At 31.3% G+C, this 18046-nt stretch overlaps 1 long non-coding RNA gene across 1 annotated transcript; it reads right to left on the minus strand.

The window, feature by feature from the left end:
* Positions 1 to 4633: 4633 nt before the first annotated feature.
* On the minus strand, positions 4634 to 7930 carry LOC131183250 (uncharacterized). Its single transcript, XR_009151376.1, has 2 exons — positions 7700 to 7930; positions 4634 to 4842 (listed from the first exon to the last, which is right to left on the minus strand). It is a non-coding gene; the product is annotated as an uncharacterized LOC131183250 (long non-coding RNA).
* Positions 7931 to 18046: the final 10116 nt, after the last annotated feature.

Genomic DNA, 18046 nt, shown 5'->3' on the forward strand with positions numbered 1-18046 from the left:
AACATGTGAAGATAAATAATAACAATAAAATTTTAAATCTTTTTTAACTTTTTTTATTGTTTATTATTATTTATTTTTTATTTGAGGATTATTATTATTATTTATTTATTACCTCATTTTTTGGGAACCATGGGTGCGGCTGCGGTTCCCTGTGATCGCACCACCCACTTCAATGGGGTAAGAACAACAGAGTCTCTGTATCTCGATGGCAGCACCTGGCTCCTCCCTTTCTTCGATCTCACCACCGGCGAGGTGTCTTCTAAATCTCCATGCAAACAATCCTCACCAGAAGACTCGCTACTTCTTTTCGAGGAGGACGATTCTATGCTTCTTTTACCTTCAGCTGCTACTGCTGCTTCTGATTCTTTTGCATTTGTTGGAGATTTCAACTCTTGCATTTCTGCTGCTTCACTGAGAAGAATTAAACCACTAAACTTGTGTTTTTCTTCTCCCTCTTGAAATGGCGGCGCTGTTTTGACCACTCCATCATCAGCGTCAAGACTTTGTTGTTTCTCTTTTCCTTTTCCTTTTTCTTTATTTTCGTCGTTGACGTCTTTGGCTTCCAGATATATGGCTTCTGAAACTTTTGAGCTTCGAGATTCTTTCCCAATTGCTGCAATTGTGAGAGAATCACTACCAGAATGATCCCCAAACTCTTTTTTCTTTTTGACCAAGTCCCCAACCTCCTTAGCATCAGAGTCTCCTGCTGATGAGTTCTTCTCAACCTCCAAAAACCTGCCAACTTCCAATTCTAAACCGTTACCCAAAACTTTATCTACAGCTCTAGTAGCACGTAAAACCTCGGATACTTCAGCTTCCGGACAAAATTCCACGTTCAAATCGATACCTAGTCCCTTATTCTCTCTGAACTCCACAGCTTCACAATTCAAAGACCAGTCCCCAGCAATTTCACGTGGTGGGCATGAACCAATGGTTTGTAAACCAAATTCCACGTTCAAATCGATGCCCAGTCCCTTATTCTCTCTAAACTTCACATTGTCACGATCCAAAGAGGATTCTCTCGAGGCCAGGTGGGCATGAAGCATTGTTTCGTAAAATCTTTTGAAGGCAAAATTGGGGCATGGAAAGCCCACAGCCAATTCCTTATCTTATAGTATTTTTTAGGACTTCTTCCATTCTTTCCTCTTGCCTTCCATTGGAATTGTTGTTAAATTCTGATTGGTCATTTAGTAATGTGTCATGCTATGGCCATGTCATCCTTCTTGTGGTCCAAGGCAATTGGTCACGAATAATTAATAATGGAAAACTATTTATTTTATTGTTATCATTATTATTGCCATTTGTAATTAATTTTGCCCTTACATTCCAATGTTTTTTTTTTCTTATTATAGTTTATTTAATATTTATGATTAGAGATATTATCGAATTATTTTATACATTTTGAAATTAAAATTTATTTTTAAATAATTTTAAAATTATATTTTATCATTTTAATTTAATTCATTTTAAATTATTACTACTGAAGTGTTTGAATAGTGACTTATTTTGTATGACTCTATTGTCAACTCTAAAGCTATCAAAGAGTGCTTATAGTAAAAATAGATGGTGTGATAATCTGATTTGATTTGGGATTAAAAAAAAAAATCAGATTTTTTTCCTTTTAAAAATTAAAAATTCTTACTATCAAAATTGACCAACGAAATAAATCACCTTAAATAAAATTGAAATCAAATTAAAATTCAAATTAGAAAATTCTTTATTCCCATTTGAATCTTTAACCTTTAAAACTAAAATCACTAATCCACTTTGCTATGGACATCTCCAACATGCTATTTTCAGTAAAGACTCATTCTGGCAATTTTTGGTCTAGTAATAGTGAAAGCCATGCCAATACTTTTAAGATGATTAGTTTAATCCATTTAATTAAATGAATTACACTATAAAATATCTTCTCTTCTTATAATTTCTATTATATTGACTGATAAACAGAAATATCTTACTATATGATGAGTAGATTTTTTTGTATATATAAGCAAAAAAATTTATTTGCATGATGCTTCTAATTAAGCTCAATCAACAGATTGTCCCAATACAATTAAGAGGAAATGATGTACTTTATTTATATAAGAAGTTTTAAGTTTTAAGGTTTTTTTTTAATTTGTCGCTAAAAAATTACCTTTCTTCCACATTAAAAGAAATTTAATAAGTAATTCAATTATATATATATAAGGTGTGTTAAGTTGTATAAATTATATATAGTTAAATAAAAAAGTGATTTTTAAAAATTAAACATATAAGTACATACGTATATACTTCTATTGTATCATATTTATATATATTAAAATAAAAAAATTATATTTTTATTTTAATTTATATAATTAAAACTTTTAATCAACATATTGTTATTAATTATTAAGGTGACAAGTGTTATTAATTTTTTAGGAAAAAACATAAAATTTGATAAAATCACTTTTACCATTAAGTTACAAATATTTTGACGATTTGAATTTATTAATTATACATATATTAATATATTTATTGTTTTGACTTATTACTTTTAATTAAATTTGTACTTATAAATACACAAGTACTATAATAAATATAATAAAATTTGATTATATAGTATAAAATATTATTAATTCTTTATTATAGTAAAGTATTTATATGATGAATTGAAAATTTAAATTCTGAATTATAAATTAAGAAAATAATAATTTATAAAAAAAAGGAAAGAGATTCCCCACATAATTTTTTCAATAACTTGAGATATGATGGTTTTTCTATAAAAAACAATTCTCCTTCCTTAACATTTCAAACAAAAAGTGGATCCAAATACGGGGCCCACTTGTTATAGTTTATTTTTTAAAATTATATTTATTTATTTTAAATAATATTTATTATTTTTAGTAATTTATTTAAATTTTATTTAAATTGTAGTAGTAAATAAATATTATATTATTAAAGACAAGTAAATGCACTTATATTAATAATCAATGGTATGAAGAAATTAATATATAATGACAAGATAATTTATTTTTAGAAAATATTATTGGAGAAAAATTTATTTAATTCTAAAAATAAATTCAGAAATTTTAGTAAAAACTATTAAAGTCAATTTAGTGTCTTTAAAAATATATTTAGAAGCAAATAATATAATTTGTTAAAATAAAAAAGGAGAATTTTTTTTTTTTTGTTTCTATAGGTTATTAATATAGACAAAAATATTTGTCTCTGAAGATTAAATCAGTATCAAATATATATTTATCTTCATATCTATCTTTAATTACAGTTAAAGACAACACTAAATGAAACAAATGATTATCTATCTCTAAAATTATATAGAGATAAATAATATCTTTTGAGTCAAAATTTTTAGTCTCAATATAATAATTTTAATGTAGTGATAGTGTTTCTCGTAGTTTTTTTTAGTATAATATTTTTATAGTTTAAATACAATGATGTGAACTTTAAATTATTATTTTTAAAATGATAGACAAGTCTTTTTATGTTAACATATACTATACATCCCTCTCCCTTCTTTTATTTTAATTTGAATTAAAATTTAAAATTTTTTAATTTTAAAGACTGACTCTAATGCAATTAATTCAATTTTTTAATTTAATATAAAAACTCATATATATTATTAAATTAATTATATTAATTATTAATAAAATTATTAAATTTGTAATAAATTAGATGTGCATGACAATTAGTTATCAATGTATTTTCTACATTTTTCACCCATTTGGTACCTTATCTTTTGTGTTTTGGCCTTGTGGGCATCACATATTGATATTATTATAGATATAGATGGATGATATGTCCTCTCAAAGGGAAAATTTTGTGTTTAATTTCTTCTAAAATTCAAGTTTGTGAATAATCACGATTTGGATATTATTAAGGAATGAATATAAAGTAGTAAAGGTGAAACAAAGCCTAAACCCAACACACAAGGCTTTGACGCTAATATCCATGAAATAAAAATGCATTTGCAGCTATATTAATTTTTTTTTAATATTTATACTTTTTTCTAATATATTTCTAATTAATAAAGTACAATATGAAATAACTAGAACTTAAACACATTTGATCAAATTCATTTGGCACCTCTAATCCTACGATATCATATTATTTCTATTTTATATAATAACGAAACTAAGTTAATTAATTATTTCTATAGAAACTCTGCCTTTTTTGGAAACAATGCTGTGGTTGTGAATTTAATATTGGAGTCTGATTAAGAATTTAAAATTGTAAATCGATGACATAAGAGCCTAAATACATTCATCACAGATTCATTGAAGATTTTGTAACAAGTGGATATGTGACGCCCCTTACCCGTCTATTGTATAGCCGAGCAAGAAGTGCCACATTCGGTGCCGGAGCACCCTATCTTGTCTTTTCATGTCTATTGTAAATTTTAATGTCCTTTAAATCAGGTAATTTAAGTGTAGAATTTTTTTTATTTTTTTATATCTTATTTTTGTGGAGACCCGAACAGATCCTCCTCTGTTTTTTTTTTAGCATCTGGCGGGTTCCACTATCACCTGTTAACATATTCATAGTCATCTCACATATTTCCATATCATATTCTCTTTTATCATATCATTCACAACTATTTATGAGATCTCAAAATGAAGTGTCATCTTTTGCATTCATATGGAAGTTCATAGATAATAAATTATAAGTTTTCATTTCAAGTCCAAAATAAATACATCATAAACTAGTAATTACATCATGACTAGACATAATGAACCAAAATACTAGTCTACACATGGGCCCTACCAAAATACAAAAGACTGGTGAGGTGACGCTGATCGGTGGCAGATCTAGTCGGAACTCTGTCTGAATACTACTGTGGCGGCTGCTGATCTTCAGTACCTACGCGATGGAAAACCAACGCGCTAAGCATAACGCTTAGTGGTGCATAATTTATAATAATAATAATTAAACAATTGAAATAATATTTACAAATCATAAATTCTGGGTCTTTTACATTTTTTATTACACTTTGGATTCAATTAAAATTATTGGGGTCTTTCCTGTTTACTTATTGTATATTCAGTATTAATTTATTATTATCAATGCCCAAGAAACCTATAACAAATTATAAAAGCTGGATACACGGGAGTATACAGGTTAGACAGCCATATGTCTACCTCAGATACATCCGTGCACGAGGCCACCGTCGGGCACGAGACATTGCCAGCTTGTAAAGCCGAGAAATAAAGTAGGCACAATGGCGATGAAGTAGGCATATAGCCTGTAGAACAATCATATCGACATATATTGTCAGTTCATGATTTGCTCTATAAGCGATCGCTATCTGTGGTCCCTAATTGGTATACCAATTTATACAAACTAAATAAATAAGTCTAGGTATACTATGGGCAATTAAACATTTTTAATTATTTTAGCACTATTCACTGTTACTATTTTCTAGTACTGTTCATTGGTACCATTAATTTCATATTAATGGGACATTAGTCCCAATTTACATATTCATATCATTTTTAATATTTAATTTTCCTTATGAGTATTTTAATTATCATATATAGCATTTTCCCATGAACCTTTCTTTAGGTTCATGTTGATGTGTTATTTTTATCTAGGGATTTGACTAGGTTAGGATGTCTATTTAGTCACACTTCCTTCATAACAATTGTTCCTCTATGTTTAAACTTGAATTTCAATTTTTGAATCACTGAATTTGGAGTTATAGAACTCAAGTTATGGTCAAAATACCATAATTGGTCCCTTTGCCTCTAAGCTGTCCAGAATTTACAATTTCTAGTCAATAAACTTTGACCAGTCATTTGATCATTTTATTGTCATTTTTAGACTTAGGTTCCTTCACAAGATATGTTCCTCTATGTCTTAGGGACTCCCAGGTACAATTTCATAATTTTTCAAGCTTGGTATAGTGAGTTATGGTCAATGTATTAACTTGGACTCTCAGTCCTATAAGGGCAAAAATCAACTTCAGGGCAGTATGTTTGACCCTCTTTTTAGGGTCTTTACACTTAGAATTTGGCAAAGGTGTCTAAATCAATATTGTATCCCTAAGTATCATGTTTCTAGATCATATTGGCAAATCTCAAATGGAATTTCCTAGTGGGAGTTATGACCAAATGAACACACAGGTATCAAATGGCATTCTGGGTTCAACTAAACATTTTCTAGATTTCAATTCCTAACTTTGGCTAATATTCTCCCTAGGATGCAATGGTTTCTAGAGCTTGGTCAAAACATAAAAATTGTTTTGCTATGTCTTATAAAACTTTTGGCACTAGTTTCACTCAATTTGCAGCTTTGGAGACCAAGTTATGGCATTTTTGCCAAAACTGGTCAAGCATACCAAAGGAACAGTATTTTGGACAATTTCTGGGTTGGCAGTTTTAGTGACTCAACTTTTGCTAACAATTTGATTTGGTTAAAAGCAAAACTGGGTTAAGTGGTCTTCATAAAAAGTGTAGCCCTATGTCTAGACTTTCCATTGGTAAAATTTTTGGTCATTTGGACCAGTATAGAGAGAGTTATGACCAAGTGAACATGTACTGTTCATTTGGTCATTTTCTGGGTTGGCAGTTTCAGTGACCCAACTTGTGCTAATAATTTGAATTGGTTAAAGGCAAAACTGGGTTAAGTGGTCTTCATGAAAAGTGTAGCCCTATGTCTAAACTTTCCATGGGTGAAATTTTAGGTCATTTGGACCAGTATAGAGAGAGTTATGACCAAATGAACACGTACTGTTCATTTGGTCATTTTCTGGGTTGGCAGTTTCAGTGACCCAACTTGTGCTAATAATTTGAATTGGTTAAAGGCAAAACTGGGTTAAGTGGTCCTCATAAAAAGTGTAGCCCTATGTCTAAACTTTCCATGGTTAAAATTTTAGGATTTTTGGACCAGTATAGAGAGAGTTATGACCAAATGAACACGTACTGTTCATTTGGTCATTTTCTGGGTTGGCAGTTTCAGTGACCCAACTTGTGCTAATAATTTGAATTGGTTAAAGGCAAAACTGGGTTAAGTGGTCCCCATGAAAAGTGTAGCCCTATGTCTAAACTTTCCATGGTTAAAATTTTAGGATTTTTGGACCTGTATAGAGAGAGTTATGACCAAATGAACACGTACTGTTCATTTGGTCATTTTCTGGGTTGGGTTGCAGGGAAATCCGAATTTGGGCAGTATTTAGGTCAAGTTTTGGACAGAATTGGGGCATGGTTTCTTCATGGAAAATGGGCTATTTTGGGTCTAGTTTCTCCTCCAATTGGCCTCATACCAATTGGGGTCACACAATTTTATTTATGGCCTAAAATGTGTACTGCCCTCAACAACACAACCTGCAGAAAATAGCACTTCCAATAATTCATTTCTCCTCCAACTTCCTTGCTTCAATTTGACATTCAAGGCACTTCTAAATATCATCAACACATCTCAACAATCCCAATTGCATGGTATAATACAAAAATACCAAAGTTAGGCCAAACCCTAACTCACAATTTCAACCTCTTAAAATCTCAATGTAAATTAACTTCTAATACTTATAAATACATCAACCAACATCATTAAATCACTTTATATACATCATAGTCATCAAAAACCATCACTCACCATGGGTACCAAAAATTCACTCTCCTCATAACTCACCTATTTCTTTTAGTTTCTTACAAATTTCACTTCATTTTAACCTTAACTCAAGGATTAATAAAGGAAGGAAGGAATATTAAGCACTAACCTCTTGTGACCCACTTCAAACTTTAACCTTTCTTCTTCTTATGGGTATCTAAAGCTTCCTTATGGTGTGGGCTAAATTTTTTGTGAAGTGAGCTATGGGTTTTGGGGAGGAGAAAGCATGGAAAATCAAGCTTTAAGAAGAACAAAAATGGAGGGAGAGAGCTCCCATGGTGGACGGTTTCCAAGAGAGGGAGAGAGAGAAAAGAGGGAAGAAGAAGATGGAAGCTTGGGGTTGGTGGGATTTTGTCTCTTATCTCATATATATATATATATATATATATATATATATATATATATATATATATATATATATATTTGTACTTTAAATTCCAAATTTGTCATAAGCTCTTTATTTTCTTTTCTTTCCCTTTTCTTTTCTCTTCTTCTTTTTCCTAATTCAAATTCATAAACTTGTAATTTTAATTTATGTTAATTATTTTATTTCCTAATTTTAATTTGACATTTATGTCAAAATTCACCTCTATGGGTGAAATGACCAAAATACCCTTCATGGTGCTCATCGGGTTATTTTTATTATTTTATACCAATTAATAAATTCTCTAAATTTTATTTTATTTTCTCTAAATTTTTTTTTAACATCTTTAATGTCATTTTTACCTAAATAAACCTTAAATTTGGTCCCAAAATTATTTCCTATATTTATTAAATTTTCTTAACATTTATTCCATCAATTTATGCCTCTTCACTATAGTTTAAGTGTAGTTCCAAACATTACATTTGTCAGAGCGGATATTAGTCGTCGAGCAGTAAAATGTACGGACTACCTTTGGTGATGGCGTTACAATTCTTCCCCTCTAAATGAAATTTCGTCCTCGAAATTTACACAATATAAATAATCGAGGGACCGCTATCTCCTTGTCTTTTCACCTTTTTGTGTTATAATACTTTAATTTTTTTTTTCTAGTCTGTCTTATTAATCCTAGTTCTACAATCTTATCCTTATCTCGATTTACTATTGGAAATACGTAGCTCTACACAATAGTCCCAAGTCAGATCTTCATGTCTGACTTACGGACAAACATCAAGAGCATTGCATAGTTACTACGGTATATCCCAATAAACTAACTCTTTTTTTTTTTCTCAACTAGTTCTGTACTCATCTTCTTTCATCTCATATATAGCCTCCTTCTCATTTCCATCTATTATCTTTGATATGATCCTTTTCGATTGATAATCTACCATAACCTTATGGTTCAAAGGGTTGGTGACAAGCATGCCATCTTCTAACCCATCTATCGGTATCCTCTTTCAACAGGAGGTACAATGCATATATAGGGGTGAACATAGTTAGGGTCTATCAATACATACTTAAAGGTATTATAATTAGAGAATGTACCTCTAACAACGTCTACCAGGTCTTGCTCCTCTCGAGCCATAGTGTACACGCAGGGTGCTACTTCAACCTCGGGTTGTACTATAGTCTCAGAAGCTCTCTGTGATGTACCAGCTATCTCTGGTCTGATTGGTCTTCTACCCCTCTGTACTGTCGAGGCAGACTTCTGAGTCTGTGGTGGAGCTGTGGGAGCACTCCTCCATGGGCAATCTCTCAAAAAAAATGCTCTATGGACCCACATCTGAAACATCCACCCGTTAGTAATCTACACTTTCCTCTGTGGTTCTTCCTATAATGTGTACAAACTGCCATCGGGGTTGATCTCTGTGCTATAAGACCCATAGAATTGTCAATTGATACACTCATCTGACCTCCTCTCCTCGGGTAAATTGGAACCTCTGCCTCTGTTCTCTACTCTGAATCTAACCCTGAGACCCCCTGGGTCTCTTGCTATCTATGCTTGTTGTCTTTGGATGGCGAGATCCAGACCCTCTATTGCACTGCCTGTCTCTCCTAAACTGCTCATCATTTCTAACTCTCTCTACTGGGGTCCTATATACTAGCTGGGGAGGTGGTGGCATAGCTCCAGTGACCTGACGGAGCAATTGAGTCATTTGCTCTAGGAAGGCCTGTTGTGTCCTTACTAAAGTACCCAACGATAGTTCTGCTCTACTGCTACTGCGCCCCTGATTAAACGCAGGTGCAGGTGCGTGACTCTCTACTTCCTCCTATATCGGTCTTGGAGGTCCGTGCTCTGAAGGATCAGATGTCATCGATCCTATAAAACAAACAAAGAACAGATCTGCATTAGTGTCACCTCGACTCTATCTACAGGCCCATGCATGTGATGCAACTATTTCTTTCTATCTATCTAGGTCTAGGACCGCCTAAACCTCTGCTCTGATACCACTAAATGTGACGCCCCTTACCCGTCTATTGTATAGCCGAGCAAGAAGTGCCACATTCAGTGCCGGAGCACCCTATCTTGTCTTTTCATGTCTATTGTAAATTTTAATGTCCTTTAAATCAGGTAATTTAAGTGTAGAATTTTTTTTTTTTTATATCTTATTTTTGTGGAGACCCGAACAGATCCTCCTCTGTTTTTTTTTTTAGCATCTGGCGGGTTCCACTATCACCTGTTAACATATTCATAGTCATCTCACATATTTCCATATCATATTCTCTTTTATCATATCATTCACAACTATTTATGAGATCTCAAAATGAAGTGTCATCTTTTGCATTCATATGGAAGTTCATAGATAATAAATTATAAGTTTTCATTTCAAGTCCAAAATAAATACATCATAAACTAGTAATTACATCATGACTAGACATAATGAACCAAAATACTAGTCTACACATGGGCCCTACCAAAATACAAAAGACTGGTGAGGTGACGCTGATCGGTGGCAGATCTAGTCGGAACTCTGTCTGAATACTACTGTGGCGTCTGCTGATCTTCTGTACGTAAGCGATGTAAAACCAACGCGCTAAGCATAACGCTTAGTGGTGCATAATTTATAATAATAATAATTAAACAATTGAAATAATATTTACAAATCATAAATTCTGGGTCTTTTACATTTTTTATTACACTTTGGATTCAATTAAAATTATTGGGGTCTTTCCTGTTTACTTATTGTATATTCAGTATTAATTTATTATTATCAATGCCCAAGAAACCTATAACAAATTATAAAAGCTGGATACACGGGAGTATACAGGTTAGACAGCCATATGTCTACCCTGTATACATCCTGTGCACGAGGCCGGTATCGCACACGAGACCATTGTCGGGCTTGTAAAGCCGAGAAATAAAGTAGGCACAATGGCGATAAGTAGGCATATAGCCTGTAGAACAATCATATCAGACATATATTGTCAGTTCATGATTTGCTCTATAAGCAGTACTGCTATCTGTGGTCCCTAATTGGTATACCAATTTATCCAAACTAAATAAATAAGTCTAGGTATACTATGGGCAATTAAACATTTTTAATTATTTTAGCACTATTCACTGTTACTATTTTCTAGTACTGTTCATTGGTACCATTAATTTCATATTAATGGGACATTAGTCCCAATTTACATATTCATATCATTTTTAATATTTAATTTTCCTTATGAGTATTTTAATTATCATATATAGCATTTTTCCCATGAACCTTTCTTTAGGTTCATGTTGATGTGTTATTTTTATCTAGGGATTTGACTAGGTTAGGATGTCTATTTAGTCACACTTCCTTCATAACAATTGTTCCTCTATGTTTAAACTTGAATTTCAATTTTTGAATCACTGAATTTGGAGTTATAGAACTCAAGTTATGGTCAAAATACCATAATTGGTCCCTTTGCCTCTAAGCTGTCCAGAATTTACAATTTCTAGTCAATAAACTTTGACCAGTCATTTGATCATTTTATTGTCATTTTTAGACTTAGGTTCCTTCACAAGATATGTTCCTCTATGTCTTAGGGACTCCCAGGTACAATTTCATAATTTTTCAAGCTTGGTATAGTGAGTTATGGTCAATGTATTAACTTGGACTCTCAGTCCTATAAGGGCAAAAATCAACTTTAGGGCAGTATGTTTGACCCTCTTTTTAGGGTCTTTACACTTAGAATTTGGCAAAGGTGTCTAAATCAATATTGTATCCCTAAGTATCATGTTTCTAGATCATATTGGCAAATCTCAAATGGAATTTCCTAGTGGGAGTTATGACCAAATGAACACACAGGTATCAAATGGCATTCTGGGTTCAACTTAACATTTTCTAGATTTCAATTCCTAACTTTGGCTAATATTCTCCCTAGGATGCAATGGTTTCTAGAGCTTGGTCAAAACATAAAAATTGTTTTGCTATGTCTTATAAAACTTTTGGCACTAGTTTCACTCAATTTGCAGCTTTGGAGACCAAGTTATGGCATTTTTGCCAAAACTGGTCAAGCATACCAAAGGAACAGTATTTTGGACAATTTCTGGGTTGGCAGTTTTAGTGACTCAACTTTTGCTAACAATTTGATTTGGTTAAAAGCAAAACTGGGTTAAGTGGTCTTCATAAAAAGTGTAGCCCTATGTCTAGACTTTCCATTGGTAAAATTTTTGGTCATTTGGACCAGTATAGAGAGAGTTATGACCAAGTGAACATGTACTGTTCATTTGGTCATTTTCTGGGTTGGCAGTTTCAGTGACCCAACTTGTGCTAATAATTTGAATTGGTTAAAGGCAAAACTGGGTTAAGTGGTCTTCATGAAAAGTGTAGCCCTATGTCTAAACTTTCCATGGGTGAAATTTTAGGTCATTTGGACCAGTATAGAGAGAGTTATGACCAAATGAACACGTACTGTTCATTTGGTCATTTTCTGGGTTGGGAGTTTCAGTGACCCAACTTGTGCTAATAATTTGAATTGGTTAAAGGCAAAACTGGGTTAAGTGGTCTTCATGAAAAGTGTAGCCCTATGTCTAAACTTTCCATGGTTAAAATTTTAGGATTTTTGGACCAGTATAGAGAGAGTTATGACCAAATGAACACGTACTGTTCATTTGGTCATTTTCTGTGTTGGCAGTTTCAGTGACCCAACTTGTGCTAATAATTTGAATTGGTTAAAGGCAAAACTGGGTTAAGTGGTCTTCATGAAAAGTGTAGCCCTATGTCTAAAATTTCCATGGTTAAAATTTTAGGATTTTTGGACCAGTATAGAGAGAGTTATGACCAAATGAACACGTACTGTTCATTTGGTCATTTTCTGGGTTGGGTTGCAGGGAAATCCGAATTTGGGCAGTATTTAGGTCAAGTTTTGGACAGAATTGGGGCATGGTTTCTTCATGGAAAATGGGCTATTTTGGGTCTAGTTTCACCTCCAATTGGCCTCATACCAATTGGGGTCACACAATTTTATTTATGGCCTAAAATGTGTACTGCCCTCAACAACACAACCTGCAGAAAATAGCACTTCCAATAATTCATTTCTCCTCCAACTTCCTTGCTTCAATTTGACATTCAAGGCACTTCTAAATATCATCAACACATCTCAACAATCCCAATTGCATGGTATAATACAAAAATACCAAAGTTAGGCCAAACCCTAACTCACAATTTCAACCTCTTAAAATCTCAATGTAAATTAACTTCTAATACTTATAAATGCATCAACCAACATCATTAATTCACTTTATATACATCATAGTCATCAAAAACCATCACTCACCATGGGTACCAAAAATTCACTCCCCTCATAACTCACCTATTTCTTTTAGTTTCTTACAAATTTCACTTCATTTTAACCTTAACTCAAGGATTAATAAAGGAAGGAAGGAAGATTAAGCACTAACCTCTTGTGACCCACTTCAAACTTTAACCTTTCTTCTTCTTATGGGTATCTAAAGCTTCCTTATGGTGTGGGCTAAATTTTTTGTGAAGTGAGCTATGGGTTTTGGGGAGGAGAAAGCATGGAAAATCAAGCTTTAAGAAGAACAAAAATGGAGGGAGAGAGCTCCCATGGTGGACGGTTTCCAAGAGAGGGAGAGAGAGAAAAGAGGGAAGAAGAAGATGGAAGCTTGGGGTTGGTGGGATTTTGTCTCTTATCTCATATATATATATATATATATATATATATATATATATATTTGTACTTTAAATTCCAAATTTGTCATAAGCTCTTTATTTTCTTTTCTTTCCCTTTTCTTTTCTCTTCTTCTTTTTCCTAATTCAAATTCATAAACTTGTAATTTTAATTTATGTTAATTATTTTATTTCCTAATTTTAATTTGACATTTATGTCAAAATTCACCTCTATGGGTGAAATGACCAAAATACCCTTCATGGTGCTCATCGGGTTATTTTTATTATTTTATACCAATTAATAAATTCTCTAAATTTTATTTTATTTTCTCTAAATTTTTTTTTAACATCTTTAATGTCATTTTTACCTAAATAAACCTTAAATTTGGTCCCAAAATTATTTCCTATATTTATTAAATTTTCTTAACATTTATTCCATCAATTTATGCCTCTTCACTATAGTTTAAGTGTAGTTCCAAACATTCTGACTGTCCGAACAGATATTAGTCGTCAGAACAGTAAAATGTACGGACTACCTTTGGTGAGGGCGTTACAGGATATATTATTGATTTAATCTAACAAGTTTAGGCATATGAGTGATTCTTAAATATTATATTTCATTCTAAAAAAAATACTAATTTACCTCTCTCTCTTTCTCTCTCTCTATATATATATACATGAGTTGTAACTAGATTCATGGTCATCAAAGAAGAATAATAATCTTCCTATTTGATGACAATGAATCTAGTTACATACCTAATCACCATCATGAATGTTTAGAGGTAAATTAGTAATTTGCAAAATAAAATGTAACATTTAACAATCACATACCTGATTCAAGAAATTACACAATCAATAACATTTGATGTCCTACTCGATGATTCAGGTTCTTCTGCCATGTGGATATGTAACCTTTTGAATCTCCCGTTGAATAAGCTCCTGTAAGAAATTGAACAAGTTTTGGTTTTTTATAAGGACTTGTTCAATAGATGACATTTAAAAGATTCCACCATCCAACTATTAAGATGGAATGGACTGGCAAAAAGGCAATTAATAAGCAGTAAATGGTGCTAATCAAGCGCATTGTGAGCATATCTCATGACAGTGTAGGCTAATTCTTGTGCATAATCTGCAACTACCTTTGAGATTTATGTGCTACTAGCATTCGAAATATCATTTAAAAGAAATAAATTAACAAACAATCAATAAAAATTATAACTTAAATTCATGAAAAAAGTGATACATGCATATAACTAACAAAACCATGTAAATTTCCTCTAATGCCAGGTATGCCTTGCATAGAAATAAAGATTGTAGGCCAATAGACAATGAAACATACATGACGTTGTTTTTCTATTTTGGACTCCATTTTTGTGAAAACCTTTAAGCACACGTTTAATATTTGCTCAAATCTTTAATTTTACAAATGCAATCGTTAATATTAATATAAATTTTTATTTTAACAATTAAATAATTTTAAGAAAAAATAAATGAATATGTCAACCTACATATATAACATAAAAATAATTAATTTGAATATGACTCGTTTAATTAATCATATCAAAATGCTTAATTTTAATAAATTTATATTTATAACACAAATTATACTACATAATTCATGTAACCCATTTAAATAAATGGATTATTAATAATTATGTGACAAAATAGAATATGTTTAACCTATTTAAACAAATTGATGATTTTAAATATCACATAACATGATTATTTAACATTTTAAGGCACATATTAAGCAGCACCATTCAAAGATCATCCAAATATCCAAATATTATTCAAATAGTAAAATTAATTAAAATTGCCAGCCACAAACATTACCATTTTTTCTTTTCAAATTTTATCAAATCCCATATCTAAGCTAGTCTTTAATACCATCTCTGGTTTTTGCCCAAATCAAGCCATCAACTTCTACTTTCTTTTTTTTTATTAAAAAAATATTTTTATTAAATAATTATATTCAAGAAAAACTTAACTTTTACTCTTCTTTGATAGTACCATTCTTGCAATCATTAGTCTTTCAATTCTATTATCCCACATCCTTCTTTATTTTTATTCTTATAAATAACCATTAAGTTATACATATAAAGAAATTATTTTTTTATTTATTTCGATTGAAATTCAAAACAATCAACAAAACTCTACTAATTTACCAAGTTGACAATTAATGAAAGTTAAAGGAAGGAATTAAGAAAAACACATTCAACGAGTCATGAAATCAACAAAGTAGAAGAAATGTAATTTATCATTTGATGATTCCTCTCAGGTCACAACCTTTCTTCCGCTTCTACTCTAGCATTTCTCTAGATAATATTCTTTATATTGTTAACTTACTGCTAGAGAAACGAGAATGTGAACAGCAAATATAATACAAATCATATTGGTCAATTTATTTAAGCAGTCCAACTCCAACTAGACACTAGGTGAAAATTTTAGAACATTTTTCTTTCCATAAAAGGAAAAAAAAGATTGAGGTCTTTCAATGGTATCTTTTTGTTATCTTGATGTAATCTTTAAAATGTTTGAGTAATACTTTGCTAAAGATTATGAACTGGAATCAAGCTACACCACCATCAGACATTCTTGCTATGCCCTTAATTAGTGGCATTTGTTGCATATCTCTTGAAAAGGATTGTATCCTAATTCTTGCCTATCTCATTAATTCAATATGAAGAAAATGGTGCTAATTAAGCAAGTAAGCATATCTCATGGTGGTGTATCATAATTCTTGGACATAATCTGCAACTACTTTAGGGATTTATGTTCTATTAGCATTCAAAATAGCATTCTAAAAATAATAATAATAAATTAACAAACACTTAAAAAATTGTATAGAAATAACAAAATCATGTAAATTTCCTCTATGGTAAGGTTGTGTATGTTAAACCTTAAATTATACCCACTTTTATTTTAAACTCCATTTTTTTGGTGAATTATAATAATTAAAAAATTTTAAACCTTAAATTATACCCACTTTTATTTTTATCTAAAATTTTAAAATTTTTTTATTTTATTAATAACGTCCACTACTTTAACAATTAAATCATTTTAACAATAGATAAAAATGGGCTCTTATAATAATTGATTTTTTAAAATCCTACTCCCCTCCTCCCCACAAATAATAATAATAATAATAATAATAATAATAATAATAATAATAATAATAATAATAATAATAATAATAATAATAATAATAATAAATAAATAAATAAATGAAGGACTTTGTTCTAATACCTTAAAGCTTAATATATGCTAGTCATTTAATAAATACTTTCATGCAGTGTAATTTTTTTTTTAAATATGTTAATTCTTCACTAAGTTTTTTCTAATTAATTTATTAATTACATATTACTTTTTTTTTGAAAAAAATAAATGTCAAAAACTAAAATCAAATGGATAAAATTTAGAATAAAATTGAAAATGCTTCCAAATATAGAAGACAAAAAATATATTGTTAGCATATGTCTAAAAATTGATATTGGATTTATTACTCAACCTCACCTTAATGATTAGAATTATAATTGTAAAATCAAATTATAAAAGAAGCTTTTCTCTTTGATTAAGTCAAATTATATAGATATTTAAGGTTAATATTCATTGCATTTTGTTAGCATTTAGTTTCCTTTTATGTTTATTTTTATCTATTTTTATTATTGTTTTAGAAAACATGTTAATCCAACTCAGTTCATTGATTTTTATATTTTATCAGGTGTTTTTATGTGGTTCTAGAATCAAAGACGAGTTTGGAAGAGATTTGGAGGTCAAAACGTGAAGAATACAGGGCCAGAAGCATTACACGGGTCATGGAACCTGCCACGTGTAACTTCGTGGACTCCGTGCAACTTTTTGGACTGAAGAAAACTTGAAAAACAAAGTGGCAGAAAGTTACACACGGCCCGTGTAAAGTCCCCTGATAGCAACTCTGATGCGGCTTTTCTTGCTTCTAACCCAACTCGGATGGACTCCTAAGGCTTCTAGGACTCTGAAATTAGGGTTTTTACACCAAATATAAATATAATAAGTCAAGCAAAAAGGAGAAAAAAAAATTTACATTCAAGGATATACATCAACTTCTAGGGAGGCAAGGGAAAAACAAGATCTGCAAGATTGCTAGAAGGGATTTTCAGCTGAAGTTCCAAAAGTCCAAGGCTGCAACTCTCCTTCTGGGTTCTTTCACTCTATTTCTTTATCTTTTTATAAACTTGATTGTAAAACTCACCATGTGTGAGTAGTGTTTTTATTCTAGGGTTAGGGTATAGCACTGTAACACCCTAGGTAAATCCCACATCGGCAAAACACGGGATAGATGCTGGGTTTATAAGTTGGTGGTTCGTAACCCCTAGTGACACGTTTTAAAACTGTGAGGGCTTCAGCCCAGAGCGGACAATATCACTAGTGGGCCGGGCCATTACATTTATGG

The sequence above is a fragment of the Hevea brasiliensis genome, chromosome 9 (assembly GCF_030052815.1).
Source record: "Hevea brasiliensis isolate MT/VB/25A 57/8 chromosome 9, ASM3005281v1, whole genome shotgun sequence".
Lineage (NCBI taxonomy): Eukaryota > Viridiplantae > Streptophyta > Magnoliopsida > Malpighiales > Euphorbiaceae > Hevea > Hevea brasiliensis.